The following is a 24789-nucleotide window of genomic DNA, read 5'->3' as shown; positions in this document are numbered from 1 at the left end:
AGCCCAACTACCCTATAACTTGGCCCATATAATCGGCCTTCATTGCTTAGCCCGGCTAGCCCAGGAATACCCACACACCCTCTAGAACAGCTGGAGCACACCCAGCCGTCTTCACTTCTCCAACTGCCACATGCTTCTCGAACAACTCTCTCTCCCATTCTATCTTCCTTCTTCTCAGTTCCTTTGCTTCAAAATCCCATCTTTACCCTAGTCCCCCTTTCTGGTCTATGACAGGAATCGGGAGTGAAGAGAGACGGAGTATATGGAATCAGATGAAGGAGATTGTGAAGTTCACTGGGCCCGCCACGGGGCTCTGGATTTGCGGGCCCTTGATGAGTCTGATTGACACCGTGGTGATCGGTCAGGGTAGCTCCATTGAGCTCGCTGCTTTAGGTACTGTGTTCTCCTGTGAATTTGGCTTTGTTTAGAATTAGTTCTCTGGTTGGTTGCTGAGAAAATGCAGGAGAAGTTTCTAATTTTACAATTCTCGTTGGAGAAAAAAGACGAACTTCGGCTCAAACTTACTTGCTTTAGTTACTTTAATTGCTTAGTTGAGTTATGCTTTAATTTGATTGTGAATTTGGACTGACAGGCCCGGCAACAGTTATGTGCGATAATTTGAGTTATGTGTTCATGTTCCTTTCGATTGCTGCTTCGAATATGGTTGCTACTTCCCTTGCCAGAAAGGTTGGTTTCTTTAACAATTGAAGGCCTTTGTTGCATTTCGGTGTGTTACTTCACTTTTGATCATTTGTTTTAATCAATGTCTCTTTGCTCCTCGATATTTTATGCTGCAATTTTGTTTTTTCATTTTTTGTTTTGACGGTATGGCATTGGTACAGGATTAAAAAGAAGTGCAGCATCACATATCTAACTTGCTATTTATCGGGTTCACTTGTGGCTACTTGATGCTTTTGTTTAGGAAGTTCTTTGGTTCATGGGCACTAACTGGTAATAAGGCTTAGAGCTTCTTTTGGCTATTTCTCAAACTACCATTGATAAACTGGGTGTTTGATTGTTTTGGGTAGTCAGTAGTTATATGTTTTTCACCACTTAATGGATAACAGGAAGTATATTTTACTAAATGAATTCCAGACACACTCCAAGACTGATGAATATACTACTTCGCCTTTTCATCTTTTACTGGACCAAAGAACGCACATGTTGTACCTGCAGCAAACACATATGTTCAGGTACATTTTCTCTTTAAATCCTCAGTGTGTTTTGATATATACTTAGAATATTTCCAGTCATTCCTTTTGTGCAGATTTATTTCCCATTATTAAATTATAAAACCAAGTTATAGAGGAGAAAAGGAGAAGAAGAAAAGTTCAAAAAAGTAAAATAAAATAACATAAAAAGTTCCCCTTGCATTTCTGTGGGGAAGGGAAAAAAAAAAACCCATTTAGTTTGGAAGTCAGATATACTTGATAATGTAACCTTGTTTTGCTGTCATTCATTTATCATATGAATGATCAACATCTATGTTCTGGGTTTTTGTCTTTATTGACTGCCTTTGACAGTTAATATAATCTGACACAGAGTTTTGCTTGTGAACATTTGTTTTTGAGAACAAATGTCTCATGGAATCTGGTTGCATTTAATATTCTACTTCACTTGATGTATTTAATTGGATCTTTTGTGATTGTAGATTCGAGTCTTAGCATGGCCTGCAATTCTCATTGGTTGGGTTGCTCAAAGTGCAAGGTGCTGCTGATGAACCATATCTCTTCCCATGCATCATCTACTGAATAAGCTTACATTGCCTTAGCATGGTTGTTCATACTTGTTTTTGGCCTGCTAATGCATATACTCGTTAGCTAGGAGCTGTACTGGATAAATTTTGTTAAATCTGCAATGCCGTGTTGGTGCTGCTTGCATCCTTTTCCATACAATTGTTTCTGACTGCAATAAGATATATTTCCTTTGTGTTTATAAGATATTGGGCTTGGTGTTTGACTAGGATACAATTTGAATTGCCCATCTCAAATGAGATATTGACATGTTTAATTAAATTGAAACATTTGTTACTTCATTAAGCTTGTATCTGATATGTTCTTCCATTTCCCAGTCTCGGCATGAAAGATTCTTGGGGACCTTTAAAGGCTTTGGCAGTTGCCAGTGTTGTAAATGCCATTGGTGATATATTCCTGTGCAGCTTCTTAGGCTATGGTATTACTGGTGCAGCATGGGCTACAATGGTTTCTCAGGTGCGCTGACTAAAAACTTCAATATTGATTTCTTTCAGGCTGAATATAATTTATAATATGCTCTTATTGATGCATTCTCAATTAAGCCAAGCATATATACACTTCTTTCTTTTTCCATTGCCACTCACCAGCATTATTTCTAGGTTATTGCAGGTTATATGATGATTGAAACTCTGAGCAAGAAAGGATACAACGCTTTTGCTATCTCTGTTCCATCACCTCATGAACTTTTAACAGTAGTTGGGCTTGTTGCTCCAGTGTTTGTAACAATGATGTCAAAGGTTAGATTATAGTATTACTCAACGCTGTAGCGGTATTTGGTCTAATGTGATATCTATATTTTTCTTAGATATTTTGATGCTACAGGTGGCTTTCTTTTCCCTCCTTACATATTTTGCCACATCTGTGGGCACACACACTATGGCCGCTCATCAGGTTAGTTACACTTGTAATTTTTGTTATTATCTTCCCCCATCTTTGACAAAACCAATGACCATTTGCATTGACAACTTGCTTTTTACTCTAGGTCATGGTTCAAACGTTCTTGACGTGTACAGTATGGGGTGAACCTCTATCTCAGACCGCACAATCATTTATGCCAGAGTTAATATATGGATCCCGTCGAAATTTGGAAAAGGTTAGTGATGGTAATTTTTCTGATACTACAGCAGTTTAAAGTTGTATCAGTTGCTGTTACAATCATGTTTTATCTTAAATCTTAGGGTTAAATACTTTTTTGCCACCTCCATTTGAGAAAAGGGTTGAATCTTAATATTCAAAGGGAGTTGATTTTGATATTTAAGAATAGATTGTTAATGGTTGAGAGGATTTTACTTGGATTTGTGTATAGAGTTATTGGAGGTAGTTTTGGGGAATGTATGTGTATATGTAATTTTTATAGAAAATCTATGTATGTGCCTTAAGCTTTCTATAGTAAACGAATATGATGATTAATAATATGAGTTGTCAAATTAATATGTTAAAACAAGATCAAAGTCCTATAGTCTAAACTACTTAGATGATTAATAATTAATAAGGATTAAATATTAAGTAGAATGGTTAAAATGAATGCCGTAAAACGGTAAATTATCCATGTAACCTTAAGACAACAAATATAGATTAGTAAGGTTATAGGGATACATATATAGGCTCCGGATTTATTTAGTAACGTAATTAGATAATTAATGCGTCTATTTATGTATGATGAAATAGCTAAGTATGTTATGAGACTAGGTTTAGCTTAATAAGAGTTTGATATATAAAGCTTAATAGTTAATAATGATAACAAGGTAACTAAGTACCTAATTCACCTATCGATGAACACCAAGTATTTTAGTGTATCATCGGATTAGGTTTGAGCGTTGTATACACATATTTATATATGTAGATATATACATATGCATGTATATGGGTTATATATATATATATATATTGTTAACTTAGCAATAAACAAGCAGCTATAAGAATGGTTAACAATAATAATGTGATACAATAATAATATATAAGCTAATAAAATAGTAAACATATCTTAAAGACAATAAGCGAAATAAATAGGAACATAGAACCAATGATTAACCTAATAATAGCCAAAGGTACTTAATTAGCTTTAGAAGCGAGTAAAGCGACGTGTGAGCAAGCGGGTAGTATACGTGTCATAGAGTATAGAGTTCAATAACATAATTTAATGTTACTAATGTCTGCAGGATCGTGTCCGTATTAGAGACTTTAATTGGTTCTCCAATGTAGTGTTCAAGTAACTAGAACACAAGGCAAATGTTGGAGTCATGAGTCCTATGTAGCCAAGGTGAGTATTCTACTCACTGAGAAAATGTAGGTTTGGCAATTCGTGCATTCGGGTCAGGTTCGTGTCAACCCGACCGACCCGACTACATAAACGGGTTCGACACGAACCCGACCCGATTATTAATCGGGTTGTGACACGCGACCCGAGCACGATCCGATAAACACGACTAATAATCGTGTAACTCGTTAACCTGACACGACACGACACGACCCGACACCAATTTCACATGTTTCAAGTTTCAACCTTCAATTTTAGTTTTTACCTTCATGTCTTCAATTGCCAGTTTCTTTCTTTGATATTTCTTTTCTTCATTTTCCACCCGGTTCGTAATTGATCACCATCTCTCTTTCTGTTACGGATGGGAGAAAGAAGAAGACAAGAGGAAGGAAGAAGAAGAAAATCAGAAGGGAGAGGAGGATGATTCTCTCTCTTTTCTATGTTGCGTGTTTGAACAAGAAGGAAGAAGAAGTGAAGAACCGAACAACTAAGAAGGGAAAAGAATAAAGAAAAGGGGAGAAGAGGGTTAACTGTGAACGTGAGGCGTGAATTTTTTTTTAATCGGGTTATAATCGTGTTGGCGGGTCAACCCGCGGGTTGACCCGCCAAACACGATTATAATACCCGATTATGACCCGAACCCGATTATGACTTGGATGGGAAGGCGACTCTGCTTTCCTAAAATAGAACAGATCTGCGCTAGGGCTACCACAGGCGAGATGGCGGCCGCCGGGGGCTCTAAAGGCCCTCCGACGGTGGCGGGGAGGACTCGGTCTTTCACAGAGTTGGTGTCGGTAGAGCCTCAGCCCATCCCTGAGGTTGTGATACCGTTTCGATCTCCCCAGATTGTGGATGGGGAGGTTTGCGTACAGTTTTCCAGGGAAGAAATTGAGAGATCGGCGGTCTCATTTCGGTTTGCTATGGTGATGAAGTTTATGAAGAAACGGCCCTCTCTTGATAGGATCCGTGCTTTCATTCACGGGCGTTGGGGCCTAGTTTCTCAGCCGGTAGTCTCAGCGATGCGGAAGCCCAGAAACGTGTTCGTCCGTTTTGCTTTGGAGGAAGATTTTATCAAAGCCATGTCCGTGAAAGCAGCGAGATTGATGGGGTTAATTACCGCAATTTTCAGTGGACGGTGGATTTTTCAGAAGAAGTGGAACCTGTGATGGCACCGGTTTGGATTAATTTGCCGGGACTTGCTCCGAATTTCTATCAAGAATCTTACCTGCGGAATATTACAGCTCCAGTTGGAATTCTCATTCGGAGAGACAATGCTACCAAATGTGCGTCACGCACTGATGGGGCTAGGGTCTGTGTTCTAATGGATATTTCCCAACCACCAGTGCAGAATGTGTGGATTGGGATGCCTCGCCAGCCTTCCAGTGTGCGTCAGGAAATTAACTATGAAACCCTTCCAGCCTTCTGCACCAAATGTAATACACAAGGGCATAATATTGGTACTTGCAAGCTGTTGGCGAAGGAAATAGGGAAAAAGAAGGAATCGGGTCTTGTTTGGAAACCGCAGAAACCCAAAGAAACAGAGAACGAGATCGTCTTGGGGGGAAATAGTCCTTCTGTTTCGGGGGAACCTGTGGGAGATGCTTTGACTTTCAAGGAAAATAATTTTGAGGCACAAAATTCTGGGGTGAATAAGGAAGCTGCTGTCATGAAAAATGACAAAACAGAATCGTATGGAGGGGAGGAAGGGCTGACTAGAAGTGAAGAAGGGCAATCCAAGGACCTATTGGAGTCAATGGAAAAAAATGATAAAATTTCAAATGAGATGAGGTGTGCTGAATTGATCATAGAGGAAGCTGATTTGGAGGTTAATACTAACATGGTTAGTATGATGAAACCGGTGGAGGTCAGTGGGGATTCTGGCAAATCTGGAGGGGCTGGACTGCTGAATGATGAAAAGGAGCATGAGCCTACATCTATAAATGGCTCTTTGGATGGTGTTATATTGGAGAATCTAGATGATAATGTTGAGGAATTGGCCAAGGAAAATCTGGGGTGGAGGAGTCGAAAAAGTACCCAAACCTGTGATGAGGAGATCAGGGTCTGTTTCAGATTCAGAGGGAGTAAGTGTGTTACCGCACTTTGCGAAAGAAAAAGATGGTGTTTCGGATACTGAAATTTTGAAACCAAAACTGAGGTCTAGTATGAAGCTACGCAGTTCTTCACAGGCTCCAAGCAGGCCTGAACGGATTGATTAATGTTAGACAACCTGCTGTTTTGGAATTGTCGAGGTCTCGGCTCCTCGAAGACTAGATTACGTACTATGCTAAAAGTGTTAAAGCCGAAGATTTTAATTATTGCGAAGCCTTTTCGTCAAGATTGTAAACTTGCACGTTGGCATGGTATGTTGAATTTTGATGCGTCTTATTCCAATGGTGATTCAGGCGGTAAATTGTGGATATTTTGGAAAGAGGAGGTTCAAGTTAATATTCTTCAGGAGTCAAATCAGCAGGTTACTTTTATAATTAATTCTTCATTGCTCATTTCTGCTGTCTATGCCAAATGTAATTACATGGAGAGAAGGCAGCTCTGGGATTGTCTTCTGTCTTTTGGAGTTTTGCAGATGCCTTGGATCCTCATTGGCGATTTTAATACTATCCGTCATGATGGGGAGCGAAGAGGAGGATGTCCGCGTCTGTCAAGGGCAATGGAAGAATTTTCCTCTTTTATTCAAAATAGTGGGCTGATCGACGTGCCTTTTTCTGGAAATAAACTGTCTTGGTGTAATGGGCGTGGAGGTTTGTCTCGTAGTTGGGCTCGTTTGGATAGGGCTTTGTGTAATACAAGGCTTTTGGATAGATGGTCGACGGTTTCTTTGAATTATTTACCTCGGAAATCGTCTGATCATGTGCCTATATCGCTTCGGTTGGAGAGCTCGGATAAAAGGTATGGTCCTAGCATTTTTAGATTCCAAAAGATGTGGACGTTGCATGAAGGTTTTGGGGAGTTTGTTCATAATCTTTGGAAGGAGGAAGTGGATGGAGCTGGTTTGTGGAAACTTGCTTATAAATTGAAAAAAGTTAAAAATGCTCTTAGAAGATGGAATCGTGAGGTTTTTGGTTGGACTACGATGCACTTAAAATGTCTGGAGGAAAAAGTTGAGCAAAAGGAATCTCAATTGCAAGAGGCTTATTCACAAGAAGTGGAAGCGGATATGCTCGAGGCTCAAGCGGAATTAAATACTTGGATGAAAAGAGAGGAAACCAGAATTGCTCAAAAAATTAAAAATACATGGATAGGGCATGGGGAGGTTAATGCTTCTTTTTTTGCAGCTTTGCAGACTAGGAAGAGGAATATTATTAACTCGATGAAACTCCCTGATGGTAGAATGCTATCTACGCCGAAAGAGATTCATAATGAAGCGGTAGTTCACTTTGCTGAGTTTTTGAGTCACAAGGTTTCGGAGTCGGTGCTTAGTTTATCAGATATCATCCAAGAAGAGGTGAGGGAAGCTGAAAATTTGAATTTATGTCGGAGCCCAACGAAGCAGGAAATTCAAGATGCTTTGTTTGATATTCCGATTAATAGCAGCCCTGGCCCAGATGGTTTTACTTCTGGTTTTTTCCAACATTGTTGGGATTTTATTCAGACAGACTTGGTCGAGGCAGTCAAGGATTTTTTTGCAGGTACGGCTTTTCCGAGGTATTACACCGCATCCTTTATTGTTTTAATTCCGAAAGTGCCGGACCCAAGTTCCTTTGATAAATTTAGGCCTATTAGCCTTTGCTCTGATGTGTATAAAATATGTTCTAAGCTGATTGTGAATCGATTATCTGCTGTTTTGTGTCGTTTGGTTTCTGAAGAGCAAGGAGCCTTTCTGCCTGGCAGAAGTATTTTTGAGAACATAAGTCTTACTCAGGAACTGGTTCAAGACATAAATAAACCAATTCGGGGGGGGGGGGGGGGGGGGGGGGGTAACATTATGATGAAAATTGATATGGCCAAGGCTTATGATACAATAGATTGGGATTTTTTAATGCAAGTGCTGAATGCGTTTGGGTTTTCCTTGGGGTTTTGTAAGTTGATCTGCAACTGTGTTTCTTCTTCTTGGTTCTCTGTGGTGATGAATGGCACTTCCAAAGGTTTTTTTAAGGCTGGTAGGGGTCTTCGCCAGGGGGATCCTCTCTCCCCTTATTTATTTATTTTGGTGGAGGAGGTGTTTTCTAGATTGTTGCGGAAGAAAGTTCAGGATGGGACTATTGGACACTATTTACAGCCTAGAAAAGGCCCTTTAATATCCCATTTGCTTTATGCGGACGATATGGTCATTTTTTCGACTGGTAGAAAGAAATATGTGAGGAGCATTTTAGAAGTACTTGATATCTATGCCCAGTGGTCTGGTCAAGAGGTCAACGCCTCGAAATCTTCTATTTTTTTTTTTCTAACCGTATTCCAGATTCTAGGCATCAGGAGCTGATTCGAATTTCTGGGTTTTCGATGGGGAATTTCCTGATGCGTTATTTGGGGGTTCCCATTTTCCCTGGTAGGGTTAAAGCTTGGTATTTTGAAGATTTGTTAGTTAAAATTTCTAAAAAGATTGAGGGTTGGAAGATGAGATACCTTTCTGCTGGTGCCAGATTACTTTTGATTAAGCACGTTCTTTCAAGTTTGCCGGTGCATTTATTATCAGTCTTACCTGTGCCCAAGCAAATATTTGGGAAGATCAACAGACTTTTTAGCACGTTTTTCTGGGGTGCATCTGAAGGAAGGCCAAAGAGGAAATGGGTGAGTTGGGATTCGGTTTGTAGGCCCGTGGATGAAGGCGGTGTGGGGATCAGAAATATTATGGATGTTTACAGCTCTCTTCAATCCAAATTTGCCTGGAAATTCCTCTCGGAGGATACCTTGTGGTCGCGTTTCTTTAAAGGTAAATACGTGAAAAATCAACATATTTCCCTTGTGGACTCCTCTAAAGGCTCTAGATTTTGGAAAGTGCTTATTAACTCCGTTCCCCTGGTTATTGACAAGTCCGTTTGGCGTGTCAAAGATGGGAACCTATCTTTTTGGTAGGACAAGTGGATGGATTCGGGTCCTATATGTCAGAAGGTTCAGATATCTGATTTGCCTTTACTAAAAATAAAAGATTGCATGATTGAACATAGTTGGGATGTGGACTTGGTTGTTCAGCTAGTGGGTCAAGAGGTTGCTGATGATATTTTTTCTCAGGTTGATGGAACTAAACCAGGAATGGATCGGTTAATATGGCTTGGCAATAGGGATGGGAGATTTTCAACAAAAAGTGTTTGGGACTGGCTTCGTGTTTCGGTTCCAAAGCACCAATGGACGAACTGGATTTGGCACTCTGCTTTACCAAAAAAAATTTCAGTTATTGTGTGGAAGGCAATGACTAATAGCTTGAGTGTGGACGACCGGATAAGGCGTATTGGTATCTCTATAGCCTCAAAATGTGAATGTTGTCCACAGGGTGACATTGAGGACTTGGATCATGTGCTTTATAGTGGCAAGATTGCGGCTAACCTTTGGAAAATGTGCTCTAGCTTCCTGGGTATGCCTTATGTGGCTACTAGGTCTTGGTTAAGTACTGTTGAAGCTTGGTTTCGTAGATCCAAAAAATCTACAAAGGTTGGTAATTTGATTGGGTTGATTCCTTGTATCATTACTTGGAATTTATGGATATGGAGATGTTCGGCTCGTATGGAGGGACAAAAGGATTGCTTTAATGTTTTGTGGCGGAAGGTTAAATACTGGATTCATTGGGTTGGCTTGAGGCTCAGGGATACCGGTAATCTGCATCATCGTGATCAAGCAATTCTTCAAGAATTAAATCTGCCCACTATTTCTCCTGCGAAAAGTACGTTCATTGCAGTTGCTTGGGAGAAGCCAGAGCTGGGTTGGTTCAAATTAAATACGGATGGCAGTAGTTTGGAGAATCCGGGGATATCAGGTGCAGGGGGACTGACTAGAGACCATAAAGGTAATTTAATCTTTGCTTTTTCGGAGTATATTGGTATTGGTTCTAATAATAAAGCTGAATTATTGGGGGTTCTTATTGGTTTGCGAAAATGTAAGGCGATGGGTTTACATAATATTGTTGTTGAAATTGACTCATCTTTGCTTGTGACTTGGTTCGAGAAAGGTAGTTGTCGGGTTTGGTATTTGGAGGATTTTTGGGAGGAAATTGTTCTTCTTCTCAGTGGCCTGAATACTCGGTTTAATCATGTGCTTAGAGAGGGTAACCAAGCTGCGGACTGGCTCAGTAAACGTGGTAGTGCAGGGATTACGCATGATTATACTTCGAATAATATTCCCAAGGAACTCAAAGGGATTTTACGGATCGATAAATGTGGTTTACCTTGCTTAAGAATAAAGTGAGTTGTGTTTTATTTTTTTCATGGGATGTTTTCTTTGTAAATCCTGTGATTTTTGGATGTTATCATGGTATTCCTCCGCCAAAAGTGAGGCTTTTATCTAATAAATTTGGGCCGGGATCACTATTAGACATGTGATCTCGTCTTTTCTTTAAAAAAAAAAAAACAAAAACCCAAACCCGATTTTTTCGTGTCGTGTTCGTGCCGGGTTCGCGGGTCGTGTCAAAAATTGACAACCCTAAGAAAATGTACTTTTATGTATTTAATAGATTTGCAAATAATATATAATTTTATTACTGAGCTAACAATATGTTGACAATATGTTTTAGATGTGTTGAGTAATTTCAATTATGTTGGGATATATCAATGGTGTTTATGAAATGATGCATGAATGAAAAGTGTGATTTGAATTATGATTTGAAATGTTTTATTGAGTGCTGTTGTTGGGATTTAAATTACGCAAATATTGATTGATTAATTGATGTATTCAATTGTTTATGGATTTATATTAAAAGCATGTGTTAAAGGTATGATCATGAAATTAAATGTATAGTATTTGAACATGAGCATTGAGCATGGAACATGAATGCATAAACGAACTAGTGGGGAACTTAAGCCCTAGGGTACTTGGCAAATATTATTGGGGGACCTAACCCCCATGGTATTTGTCAGGGAGGCAAAATTAGTATTTGGGGACCTAAGCCCCTAGGGGACCTACGCATGAATTAGTATTGGGGGACCTAAGCCCCATAGGAACACCAACATAGAACAACAAGAAGCATGCATAGCATTGTTTTTATATGTGTGATGTTTTCATGATATGATAGTAGTTTTATGCTAAACGTATTAATATGCATGAATTTTAATGGAAAAGAACTTGTGTATATTTCTATTGACTGGTTACATGTTTTAAAAGCATTGAGCTTAGAGGTACATGGATGTTCATGTTACCCAAATATGAGTAATGTCATGTCTATGAGTAAGTAGGTTGACTATCATTGTTCTTCAGTAAAGACGTGCTTGCATTAATGAGTTCCACTCTAGTTCTCGCATGAACAACTGACGTTCAGGGCACGAACTTGAAATACGATTAGAAATGGTGTTGCTTGTATTTTGGAGAAACTTTAGTGCTCGCATGAACAACTGACGTTCAGGGCACGAACCTGAAATATGATTAGAAATGGTGTTGCTTGTATTTTGGAGAATGATGATATCTTAGTATGGAAGAGTAAGATGCCATATTTTCTTGCTTAAGACTTATGTGTAGGTGTGAATCCTACAATGGGGTGATTGTGTGCACATATGTCTGAGCCACAGATCAAAGGTAATATATTGTAAATGGGTCTATATGTAGAAGCTTCCAAGGTGGGATGACTGGAACTTCTATATAAATTCATAGCTACATAGTATGCTTTAAATGTTTTCTAATAGTCGGTGTATGTTGCATCAGTTATTGGGGTTTTCCAAACAAAAGTTTATAAAATTGGTAGCTGTTATAGTGTACGCAAGGCTAAACGGAAAAGTCGGTTCTTTGCGAAAATTCAGTCAATTTACTATCACTGAGGTCTCAGTATTATGTACTGAGACGGTGAACTCATCATTTCACCTATTCGGATGTTGCAAACCCCCACAATCATATAGATGATATTCTTTTGGCTGCAGGTATTCCGGTATAGTTGATGGTTTGGTAGCAGTATACTGGGAATGTTATGACTGAAGCTTGCCGCGACGGTCGTAATTGCTGAACCATGGGTGTCCACTGTTTTATAAGTTTGGTATATGGCTTGTGACGCTTGTGTCACATTCTTTGTAAAGCCATTCTTTGATGTAATTATTATTTTGATAAACCTTAAATAGATAGATATTATGGCTCTTTTTGTGTAATTATCATCTGATATTTATAGATGTGACTTCTATTATTCAGATTATGTTTTTCGTTGCATAGATGTTATTAGATGTGTTACTCTGATTATCAGGTACATATTATGGGGTATGTACCATATGTTGGCTGAGCGACAAATAGTCGTGCCACTGTGATGACTCGCTTTATATTTGTATTAAAAAGGGTGGGGGGGGGGGGGGGGGGGTCGTCACATCGCTTATGGGCATATACGGGAATAGCACCTCTGTCCATCTGCCGTCAAGAAAACTAATAGATTTTCATGCCAAACCAATCAAAACTTGCCACATGTCATATATATCATTAAAAAAATAAAAATAAAAATTTAAAAATCAAGGAAATCTGTTTTGATTTCTTTTTTATTTTAAGTTTTAGTTTCTTTTTTATTTTTTAATGAGGTATATGACACGTGGCAAGTTTTGATTGGTTTGACGTGAAAATCTGTTAGTTTTCTTAACCGTAGATGAACGGAGATACTATTCCCGTATATACTCATAAGCGAGGTACCCTGTATGATGCTAAATGTAACTGAGGTGGGAAAAAATAAAATTGTTAAAACTCAGGGAGCAAAAAGGTATTTAACCCTAAATCTTATTGATGCATGATTTAGGTAAAGTCACTCACTCTCTACCAATTCTCTCTCTCTCTTTTGACAGTATTGATGCCATGTTATTTGTCTCTATGTTGATTTTTCTTGGTTGAAAGTTTTCTGAGTGCTTAGTGAAATACAACAGGCTCGAATGCTGCAAAAGTCACTTGCATGTCATCATTGGAGCAATGCTTGGGTTGCTATTAGGGATTGTTGGAACATGTGTTCCTTGGTTGTTCCCCAAAATCTTTACGCATGATCAGAATGTCATACAGGAGGTTATTTCTTACATTTTGAGTTTGTCTGTTGTGAGTAGTATCAGTTCTTTATAGCCTTTGGAGTTATGCCGCTTTGTGCCTTACCAGATTGCATTAAGAGGATTATGACAATTGCTTTTATACTAATTTTTCAACTTTTAGTGATATTAATTGTTGAGCTGCCAGTGTGGCTCAATCAATGGATTTAGAGAATACATATTACATAAGGTGTTTCTTTCTCATTTCAAAGAGTATTATGACTTAAAAATAAATCTGAGAAATTTAAATTAAATTGACTTTGTTTTATTTGTAGCTATTACAGTTTGACAGATTATCATATTTGTGCTGTTTCATTAGTATCTCAAGTCTGACTTACACCATAGATCTTATTTGAGTTCTGAGTTAAAGTAGAGGAAATTAATTAAGGTGCAGATATTCTATTGGGAACATATGCATTTTCATAATCTTGTGCAAATGGAATAGTAAGTCTTATCTGATTCTTCTTTATATATCTTGTTTCCATGCAGATGCACAAGGTTCTCATTCCATTCTTTCTTGCATTAGCTGTCACACCCCCAACTCTCAGCCTTGAGGGAACGTTGCTGGTACACTTGGTTTTACTTTAATATGAAGTTTCCGTCACATTTTTCTAGTGAGTCTTATTCTTGCAAGTCATTTGGATATTTTTTGAACATAGCCTGCTGAAACTTGATATAAGAGTAATGTCTATTTCGGGCTCCAGTGTAAGTATTGACTTAGGATCGATTTATGGATTCTGTCTACATGTGCTTTTGGTGGACTTAGGGTTAGAAGAATTTGTGGATCTGGGGTTTAGAATTTTAGAAGAAAGGATTTGGTTCAAAGATTGACTAGACGGGAAATAAACCAGAGTACTGTTTCTTGAAGTGAACAGGTTTCTGAAAGGGTTAGTGAATAATAGGGTTTCGACAGGTAAGGAGAAGGGCTTAACTTGAGGTTACAGAATAGAGAAAAAGAAGAAGAAGAAGAAGAGAAGACTTTGACCGTTCTGGGGTTGAGAGATAAAAGAACATATTAAGCCCATCATGCCTCAATACTCAAAACACCCAATATTCCATCGATCAAAGTTTGAGTTCTTTGAATATAATGAAGCATATTTATTGACTTCCTAGTTAATCTACTAGGACTAGGACTCTTAATTTGACTGATAAACAAAAGACTTCATAAAACTCAATAAAAGGCTACTAATTGAATCGGAAATTCTTGAATGCTCTAGACCAAACATAATTCAGAAAATAATCCTAAAAATAAAATTATATGGGGGAAGTTTATGAAATTCCATATCTGCCATTGCACATAAAAAAGCCCAAAACTTATAAACTGATGACCCAAATTAAAAATAATTTTAATGCTAAGACACTTCCAATATAAGCTTCAAAAGCATATAGGTCTTGCTTCAATCTGATGTCTCATAATGGCCCCACATATGAGAAGCTCTTAAGCTGCTAAAACTGAAAATCACTCTAAACACATCAACTTAACCTTTCTTCCATGGCTGCATCAAGTATGCGTATGTTTATTTAGTATGTGGCTCTGCCGAGTATTATGGAGATTATTCAAATATGGGCGGGGAATGGAACTCTCTTTCCATAGACTTAGATTTTTTAATATCAAATTTCTCAGCCAAGAAAACAAAAAAAGGTGGGTGGAGAGAGGTTATAGGTCTAGTTCGACCTCTGTGCTTATGATTTTTTTTCCTACGATAGACATTTATGCTCATTGCTATCTTGTACTCACAAGGCGTTTCTATCTCAAATAAACAAGTTCTACACAACAAGACCTGAATGTCCTCAACTTTATATCATGCTCTCTTTTAATGTTGGGAATTTCTGTGGCACTAGAATTTTTCTGGTGAGTATTAGTTTGGTTGCATTTTCTACTCAACAAAATACATAATATAGCTTAATTTAGGGAACTTACTGTGATTCCACATCATCAAAACAAAGCACAAGGTCACATTGTCATGGCTATATGGTGGTATAATTTCCCCATCGGGCCTGTTAGAGTATAAAATTAACACCTCAACACTAGCATGAAAATCAGTAAAGGAGCTCCACATTTCCTGCTGACCAGCCTTCTTACAGCAACAGCCACTTGTCAGACCAGCAGCCTGCAGTCTCCCTTCCCCTGGATTCCTGCTCCATGTCTTCCGGATCTGCTCCTCAAACTCAGCACAAGCCTCTCTCACAGCAGCTGACAACAGAAGCCTGCAGCAGCCTAGTCACCTGGATTCCTGCTACAAGCTGAAGCTCCATGTTTCCCGGATCACTTTCTGCTCATTAACACAGCACACACTCTAGTCGTAGCGTTTCCCTTTTCTGCATTGTTTGATTTTTCTGTTTCTGTAAACCTTGTACAATCACTCCTTCTTACTCCTGTAAATGACTTTATAAATACAAGACACTACACTGGTTTTGGTAAGTTAACCAAACCAGTTCCTCCATCAATTCTTTCATGGTATCAGAGCACTTTGGCTAACGCCCTGTTCTTGTTTCTCTTCTTCCTTTGGCTGTAGCACAGCCCGTGTGAGCTATGCTCACACAGCTCACACGGGCAGTGCCTTGAGGAAGCTCTACAAGAGTTTTCCTTACTCTTTACTCTCTTTGAGGCATTCTATCAAACACCTCTGTTTCTGTTCTCCTGCTTATCCGTTGCTGTGGCTTCCTCTCTTCTATCTCTTTTCTGTTTAAACCATGCTTACTGTGCTCCAAGGCCAAAGCCAACCTCCACTCAGAAACTACCTTCTCTTGTCCTCTTCTTCTTCCTCTTTTCACATGGTCTTCTCATCAACCTTTTATCACACACTGTCCCTACACAAGGAACCCAAAAATTCATCACAGTTTCTCCCAGTCTCCCTTCTCTTCCACCCAACAAAAAAAAAAAAATTGCTTACGTACCGGTGGTTTCCCTGGCGGACGATTTCAGCCTCCCGCCGATGACCCATTGCACGCGTCGCCTCCATTGACCTCAGACGCACTGTTTCCCAGTCCTGCTGCGGTCGCGTTAATGATTTGATGATGGAGGATTCTGTTTCCAAGATGCAGAAATGCCTAGACATGGCCTGGAGTGCTAGTGCAGTGTAAGACTTGGCAGCTTGAATTTTATTTTCGTCTTTTTCTTTCTTTGTTTTTGTTTTGGTCCAGAAGCATCAGAAGATGCTAGAAATTAATCAAAAAAAAAAAAAAAATTGCAGTGGGTTTGAAGCCGTTAGCCGGAAAATCAGCCCATTGTTGCCCACTCCCCAGCTTGTGGTAATGTTTGAAACCCAAGCCTATTTTTAAAGCCACGTGAGGTATCTAGTTGGCCCATTGTTAGCCCAAATTTCTTGCTTGAGGTAATGTTGAAACACTCAAGCCCTTTATAAGCCATTTGTTGGCTATTTTCTTTTGGCCTCATTTCTGGCTTTGTGGTCATGTTCTAAGACCTAAGCCTAATTTAAAGCTATTTGGCTCTTTTCTTTTGGCCCAAAGTTGGTCCAATCTTGGTCTTGTGGTATAGTTAAAATGCCCAGGCCTTTCTTTTTTATTTCTGGTTTTGTGGTAATGTTCAAAAATCCAAGCCTATTTTCTTTTGGCCCATAGTTAGCTCAATCTTAGCCTTGTGGTACAGTTAAAATGCCCAGGCAGTTTTCTTTTAGCCCTTTAGTGGCTCTTTTCTTGGCCCATAGTTGGCCCTATTTTTGGCTTTTGAGGTACGGTTTCAAGACTCGAGCCAATTCAAAAAAAAAAAAAAAAAAAAAAAAAAAAAAAAAATTATGATAAAAATCAAAGTCAACCCGATGGCAGTTCCTCCCATCAGTTTGCAGGGGGGTGTTAGAGTATAAAATTAACACCTCAACACTAGCATGAAAATCAGTAAAGGCGCTCCACATTTCCTGCTGACTAGCCTTCTTACAGCAACAGCCACTTGTCAGACCAGCAGCCTGCAGTCTCCCTTCCCCTGGATTCCTGCTCCATGTCTTCCGGATCTGCTCCTCAAACTCAGCACAAGCCTCTCTCACAGCAGCTGACAACAGAAGCCTGCAGCAGCCTAGTCACCTGGATTCCTGCTACAAGCTGAAGCTCCATGTTTCCCGGATCACTTTCTGCTCATTAACACAGCACACACTCTAGTCGTAGCGTTTCCCTTTTCTGCATTGTTTGATTTTTCTGTTTCTGTAAACCTTGTACAATCACTCCTTCTTACTCCTGTAAATGACTTTATAAATACAAGACACTACACTGGTTTTGGTAAGTTAACCAAACCAGTTCCTCCATCAATTCTTTCAGGGCCAACCCTATGCCATGCCTTAAATGAGCCCAAACCCTGCTAACGAAAATGAGCTCTACTGGACTGGGGGTCCACCCAGTTCATGATCAAGTTTATTTACTATATTGCAGTTACTTGCGCAAGAATAGTCTCAAATTTGTATTCCAATATTAAAGTGTGTTTTGTTTCTGCAGGCTGGACGGGATCTTAAATTTATTAGCTTATCAATGACCGTACCGGATGCTTTTCAATGGTTGCTCTACTCCTACTGGTATATATAGATATGTTTCATGCTCTTCTGGTGTCCTTTGTACATGTTCTTTCATTCACCATGCATTAACAAGGCCCTTCCCATCTTTCTTTTCACCAGCTTGCAAGCAGTAGATCGAGGATGTGGTTTGCCTGGCAGCTGGTTCGTACTTGTAGCATTTCAATGGGTAAGAAGAGTAACGTTACCTGCTTGCATGTACCAATATTATCTATTTGAACTTCTCTGACTGCAGAAAGTTTTTCCTTTTCAGGCTCGATTTTTCGTATCTCTTCGGCGCCTTCTTTCTCCGCATGGCAAAGATTTGAGTCAGTCTAATTTGGAAAAGCTGAGAGCTACCTAGTTTAGGAATCCACATGAACACATGAAAATCATTTAGCAAGAATCCAATTCATTATTCTATGAATTACCACCCCCCCCCCCACACACACACAAAAAAAAAAGTAAAAAGAATGAGTACATATTGCCCTCGTGGCCAAAGATTTAAATGTAGGCATGGCATGCCGCTTATGTGCTCCAAGATCTGACACTAGGGTTTCCAAAAACTACACACAGCTGTCATTAGTCTCAGCTTCAATAACAACATATGCAATTGGGTATATATTATCGTTCTCATCTCTACCAATTGCAGCTATGAGTTGTCCCTTAAATGACCCTTTAAGGAAGCATCAATCCACTCCTATCATAGGCCTACAACCTTCCAGAATTCCTTTCTTCATCGCTACCAGGGAACAATAAAATCTTTGAAACCTTGGATTCACATCAGGGTTTGGTCTGTCCACTTTCATCACCACATAGCTTCCCATGATGGTTCTTTTTAGCGTCTCACAATAGTCTGACAACCTCTCATACTGATCCTCCTAATTGCCATAGATCTTTTTATTAGCCTTTTTCTTGGCCCTATACATCATATTAAGATTTACATCTATCCTCCATTTATCTTTCATTTCATTCTGTATCACATCCAATGACATGTCGGGTTGAACTCTAAATTTATCAAGGATTTTGTCGGCTATCGAAGTTGAGTTTACAATTGAGTTCCTAAATTATCTGCCACACACATGTGATTACCCTCATCATCCCTGCCCTCTTCATTACCCTCTTCATTCCTACAAATCTCAGCTTCTACATTGGAGGGTCCAGCCCCACCATCACCATGACCAGCACCCACATTAACATCAACATCAAATAAGTCACCATCATCACTAATCTTATCTGCCCACCAAGGATCATCCAAGTCAACACTACTTTCATATTCATCATCTTTTTCATTACCATCTTCATCACCTCCTCCATCCCCAAAAGACACAATGTATAATTCTAAAATAACATGTGCAGTATGGCAGGTAGACAGACAAAGCACACTATGGTAAGAAGTTATTAAAAACAAGCCATCAACTAAACTCTTCATAGGGTCTTTATAGTACATTAAATCCCCATACCTATAACCATACTCTTTACATATACTTTCAATTTCAAAATATGATAACTTATTAGGGTCAACACTGTCTTTGTGCACTGCAACTTGACAACCCAAATACTGACAACCAAATCTTCTGTTGAACCTACCCCCATGATGAACCTCAACTACAAGTTTGTAGATCCCATCTTATAGCGTCAATTTAGTAAAATACAGTAAGTGACATATGGTGTCAAATTAACAAATTAACTTGAGGATCACACCAGGACCCGATCATGCACATGTGAAAAAGAACCCACATGGACCCAACTTCACACAAATCAGTAAATGTACACCAATAATAAAACACATAGACCTAATAATTGAAAGCAACTTTTCAAAGACAAACCAATCTCATATATATGTCAACGTCACATATGAAAGTCGAAACACATGTTCCATTATTCTGTGGATTAATTGAAGTCAAAGGTGATACATGAGCTACAGAAGGAATTTAAGAACAAAAAACAATGGACCATTAACCCTACACAATGAAAACCCCGAAACCTCAATTTTGCACGAAACCCTAATTTTCAAATAGGCTTAACTTTCTTTTTAACTTTCCTTAAAACAAAAAATGTCAACTTCTGTTTAACACTACAACTTCAGTTTCCTCTTGATTCAATAGGTGATCCAGAAACGCCGATGATTTCGGAAAGGGCGATACAAGCTTCGGTGCAGTGTGATAGAGGGTATTTTGGTCTTAATTCCTCTCAAAAAAGCACGTGCGGTGCACGTGAATGACTTTCCATAAGCAGAGACGGAAAAAGATGATGCATTGACTAAATTGAAAAATTTTGAAACTTTGTGGAGTCATTAATTTGCAGCCTTTTTTATTTTAGAGCCTAAATTACAATTTGGATGAAACTTCATAGGATAAAGGGTAATTTTTTCCGATAAAAATTATGAGTGAACGCTTGAACTAAGACAACATTTATTTTATTTGATGTACGAATCAGTCGTCTGGCTTCCATTATTAAAAAAAATTACGCTATTTTTAAGGCATTTTTCTGCGCTGTTAATTGTTGAATTTGTGTCCATATTCCGGTAGTTGCTTGGGACCTTCGGTGTAACATATGACTTGATTTTTATCGAGTCTTTGCGGGCCCAGCTGTATCTCCTTTTCTCTCGTTTCGTTTGGTTTGGATTACGTGTTGCTTTTCCTCTCCTATTAGAAAACTTTCCTTTTTATTTTTATTTTTTTGTCTTTATTTATATATTTTTTTTAAAAGCAAAAGGGTTGGCATAGTTATTCTAGTTGGGCGTTGTCATAGTACTTACCTACAAGAGGCACATATATAAGAGGGGTCTAGAGGCTAGACGGTGAGAACCACATATGTTTCGTCAAATCTAACTGAGTCTAGTCTTATTATTGCATCAGTCTTATTATTGCATCAGTGAGACTCAATGCAACTAATACTAATTAGGTTTGAGAATCCTTGTTGTGGAAGTCGAAACTCTTACCCTAGTACTTGTCTAACTGGCCACTTCAGAATTAACTTGATACCACTGAACCACCACTACTGATGGTAGGTTCGTAGCTACTTTAGCACCATCTTTTTCAAGCTCTATATATATATGAGCACCAATTCTTCCATAACGATAGAGAGACTTCAGTGCAGTATTTCTCTCTTTTGAACCACGTTAAATTTTGATGTAATGTATGATTATTGTTTAATTTTTATAACGTTGAAATATTATAACTTAAAATCGTTTCAATAACGAGTTATTTGTAGAACCCAATTAATAAATGGTAAAATCAGTTCATATGGTTAGTTTAAATTACAAATCGTTCACTACAATATTAAATACGGTATTAAAGAATAGAAAATAATTCAAAGGTCCTCGAAGTATGACAAAATAAAATATACAATTTAGTCATTGCACATCAAGACGTACGTACACTTGATGAATTTTGTTGGTGTGTTACGTCAGTACCAATAATATGATGATACGTGTCACTCATAATAAAATATATATATATATATATAAAACCTAAAACCTAAAAATTTAAAATTTAGGTTAAGTTTAAATTACCTGACCTAAACGTCAAAATTTCATAAATTGTGAAAAATGCTCATAAACTTAAAACTTACAAGAGTTAGGCGTAGGCCGACTAATTTTTCAACGAGATTGTGTGGATCTGGTCCATGTGATTTTTATATTATTCAAACAAATATTGAGTCCTCCAAGCAGCAGCCCTAGGCCGGGTCAACTAGCATTCCTTCATGGACTAGGTCCTATAAAATTTTCAATTCTGATCTCGTGTTAAAAAAAATGAATGGATAAATTGTAAGATTGGAGAAAAAGTCTTTTTTTTTTTCTTTTTTTTTTTTCCTAGAATCAATCTTGTCCGTTTGTTTTTTAACAGGAGATTTCAGTTGAAAATTTTATATAGATGATGTCTAGACTCGCTAAGACAAGTAGGCAGGTGGTAGTTTTAAGGATATTATATATATATGTAAATTTTGTTTATAAAGTTAGGGCATGTATGCATTTCAAGTTTTTTAATGATGTTGATTGACAGAATAAGGTTTTGGTAAGTAAATAGTAGTTCAATGCGGTCGGGTGTTGAGAGTGTTAGTTCATGAGGGCATATTGACGGGGCTGGCAATTCATAGAAAAAACGTAATTACCCCCCCCCCCCCCCCCCCCCCCCCTCCTCCTTTTTTTTTAAGAGTAGTGGGAAAAAAAATTGAGGGGAGGGAAAATGGTTACCAAATGGTGCCTTTGACTTTTCTTACGAGAAAGTCAATGACGCAGCACAAACAAAAGCAACATAAAATAAACAAAAGTCAATAGAAAATAAAGATTGATCATATGTTGAACAGAAAGTCAATAGAAAATAAAGATTGATCATATGTTGAACGGAGCCTCATTTACCAACAATAGGTTGTTGGAAGAGTCTCACCACCGAAGGGAAGATGAGTCGCACCTCAAACAGATAAATTACATTTCAAGCACAAGCATCACATGTAAGATACTATCTCTATATATGGCATATATACCACATATACGGTATTTATTATACATGTAAGATATTATCTCTATATATGGCCTATATACCACATATACGGTATTTATTATATTTAATAAATAAATATAATATACGATATTACAGTTATGGTAATTTAAATTTAATTGAATTACCGTAATGGAATCATTAAATTGATTTTAAAATCAATTTAATTATTGTTTCCTTGATGGAAAGAACAATACCGTGTTTATCATATTTAAGAGTCCATGACCTAACCTATAAATAAACAGTCTATATACACCATCAGTGCGGCAATTCAGCCATAGACATAGGTTAGAAGATCCCTCAAATAATATTTTTGTTCTTTAGATCTTTGTGGAAACACTTGAGCAAAGATGGCTAAAGGTATGCCTAGATCCTTATCTTTAATTGAGCATTATATGCTTATATATTTTAACATCACACTCAACTGCTCAAGCACATAATTTCAAACTTATAATTCTTTCATTTATCTATTTAAAATATCTACACTTACATCACCTTATATAGCCAACTTATTGAATAATAAAAATATAACACAAAAAGAACTCTACTACGTACATAGGAATAGAAGACGACCACTACATACAGAGATAGGATAAGACACAAAACATATGCATGATTACATTTGAAATTAAAATGACATAACATTCCTAAAGGGTTGAGACTTCTTTAGCGTAATGAATTTCTTGGTGATGTAGTTTGATTTTGCATAATTTTTTGAGATAATTGATGATTTAACGAAATGTTTTCATATGTTCAGTAAATGTAAAAATAATTTTTGTGTTCTGATAAATATTTTATGTTTTGAATTATTTGTTAATGTTTTTATTTTGAGCAAATAGAGCGGGCTGTAATTACAATATGTGGTTCTGCAAGTTAGAGATGGGTGGTTACCTACACAACTAAGCCATGCCCCTTATTTGTTATGCTTCTAGTCCTGTCTTGCTACAGAGGATGTGTTGTGGGCCCAATCTGGAAGTCAGGGTTATTGCAATTGGGGATTTAGGGTTACTACATTTGGGGATTTTACTTGTTGACTACTATTAGGGATTTGGTTGAGTCCTAGTAGTGAGGTGGCAGAGTGTTCTAGAACTTTGCATGTCAGCATCTTTTATTTGTCGTTTTGTTTCCTTATTTTCAGCTAGTTTGTTTTTGGGTGGTTTTAGGCGTTGGCAGGAAATATTCTGCTGCTAGGGAATGTAATGAGCTGGCATTCGGTTAGAACTAATTCTAGAAGGGTAACTCTATAAATAGTAGAGCCAGAGGGAAGAAAGGCAGCAGAATATCTATCAGTCCTTATTTGTAACCAGGAGACCGAGCTTCTCTAAATGCTCTTTTATCCAATTCTAGTACTATTCAGCTAAAGCTACTACTTCTTTTCCCTTTTAAATCCATAAAATTCCCTAAAAACTACTGTGCACTCTACAGGATGCTTCTCCATTGCAGGACATACCCTTTCAGCAGGCTAGTCTCTTTCGGTGAGTAAAAGCATATTATCTAAGACTGAGTAGCAATTTTGAACTCTGTTTCTTCAAACCAAGTACTTTAAAATCTACCTTAAAAGCATCCACATCCGGTCAAATAAATTTTATTTATATTTTAGTTAAGAATTTTTTATTTATTTATTTTTTTTTAATTTTTGCTATCAATTTTTCAAAGACCCATGTTTTACTTTTTTTATTTTAGCTATCAACTTTCAATTCTCTATTTAAATATTAGTTCTCAATAATTTTTTTGGGAGAATTTCGCCTATAGTCCCTGATCTTTCATCATTTTTTTAAAAAAATGTATCAAAACTTTAAAAAGTGTCAATTTAGGATATCTATCTTTCAATTTTTTTTTCAATTTCAACATTCGTTAGAATTTTCCGTTAAACCTTGTCAAAATTTTCAAAATACCCATCTCTTTTTTTAGGACGAAAAAAAAAAAAGAAAGAAAAGAAAACAATTGTTAGAATTCAAGTATTAGTTAAAATTTAACGAAATTTGAAAAAATATGCATGTCTGAATCTTTGAAAAATTTTTATAATTTATTTTTAAAAAGTAAACACGGGGCATTTTAGAAGTTTTAATTTGACAAAAAAAAAAAAAAAAATGGAAAGCAGTATTGAATACTTAATTTGCAATGTTTATTTATGTTGAAAAGGAAAAAGTGAAACCCGAATTGGGTTTGATGAAACCCTGTACATGTGGTATTTTGTGTGGAAACAATTGAGCACTTATTTTTTAATAATCATAGCCCCTTCACGTTCTAGCAACTATGTATCACTAATTGGATTAAACTTAATCCGAAGTCAAGTTTATTTTGGGTATTAGAGCCCCAGAAATGTTGTTGTTGTTGTTGTTATTTTTTTTTTTTTTTTTTTTTTTTTTTTTTTTTTTGTTTTTTATTCTCAAAATAAAAGCATGAACAAATACCACCAAAACATAAAACATTTCAAAATAAATTTTCACAATATTGTCAAATTAAAACAATTTTTAAAACAAAAAACAAAAACAAAATTAAAAAAATAACCTCCAAAACATGTTAACAAACATACCCTATAATCTTATAGACGAAAAGAAAAATATGAGTGAAGTAATTAAGACATGCAACATTCACCAATTAGTATGTGGCATCTCAATATGCATAAAAGTATGATAAAAACATTGG

At 37.4% G+C, this 24789-nt stretch overlaps 1 pseudogene; it reads left to right on the top strand.

The window, feature by feature from the left end:
- The first annotated feature begins 93 nt into the window (after window positions 1–93).
- Window positions 94–17757, top strand: LOC133882842 (protein DETOXIFICATION 46, chloroplastic-like; annotated as a pseudogene).
- Window positions 17758–24789: the final 7032 nt, after the last annotated feature.

The sequence above is a fragment of the Alnus glutinosa genome, chromosome 11 (assembly GCF_958979055.1).
Source record: "Alnus glutinosa chromosome 11, dhAlnGlut1.1, whole genome shotgun sequence".
Taxonomy (NCBI): Eukaryota; Viridiplantae; Streptophyta; class Magnoliopsida; order Fagales; family Betulaceae; genus Alnus; species Alnus glutinosa.
This window is presented reverse-complemented; position numbering and strand designations above follow the sequence as displayed.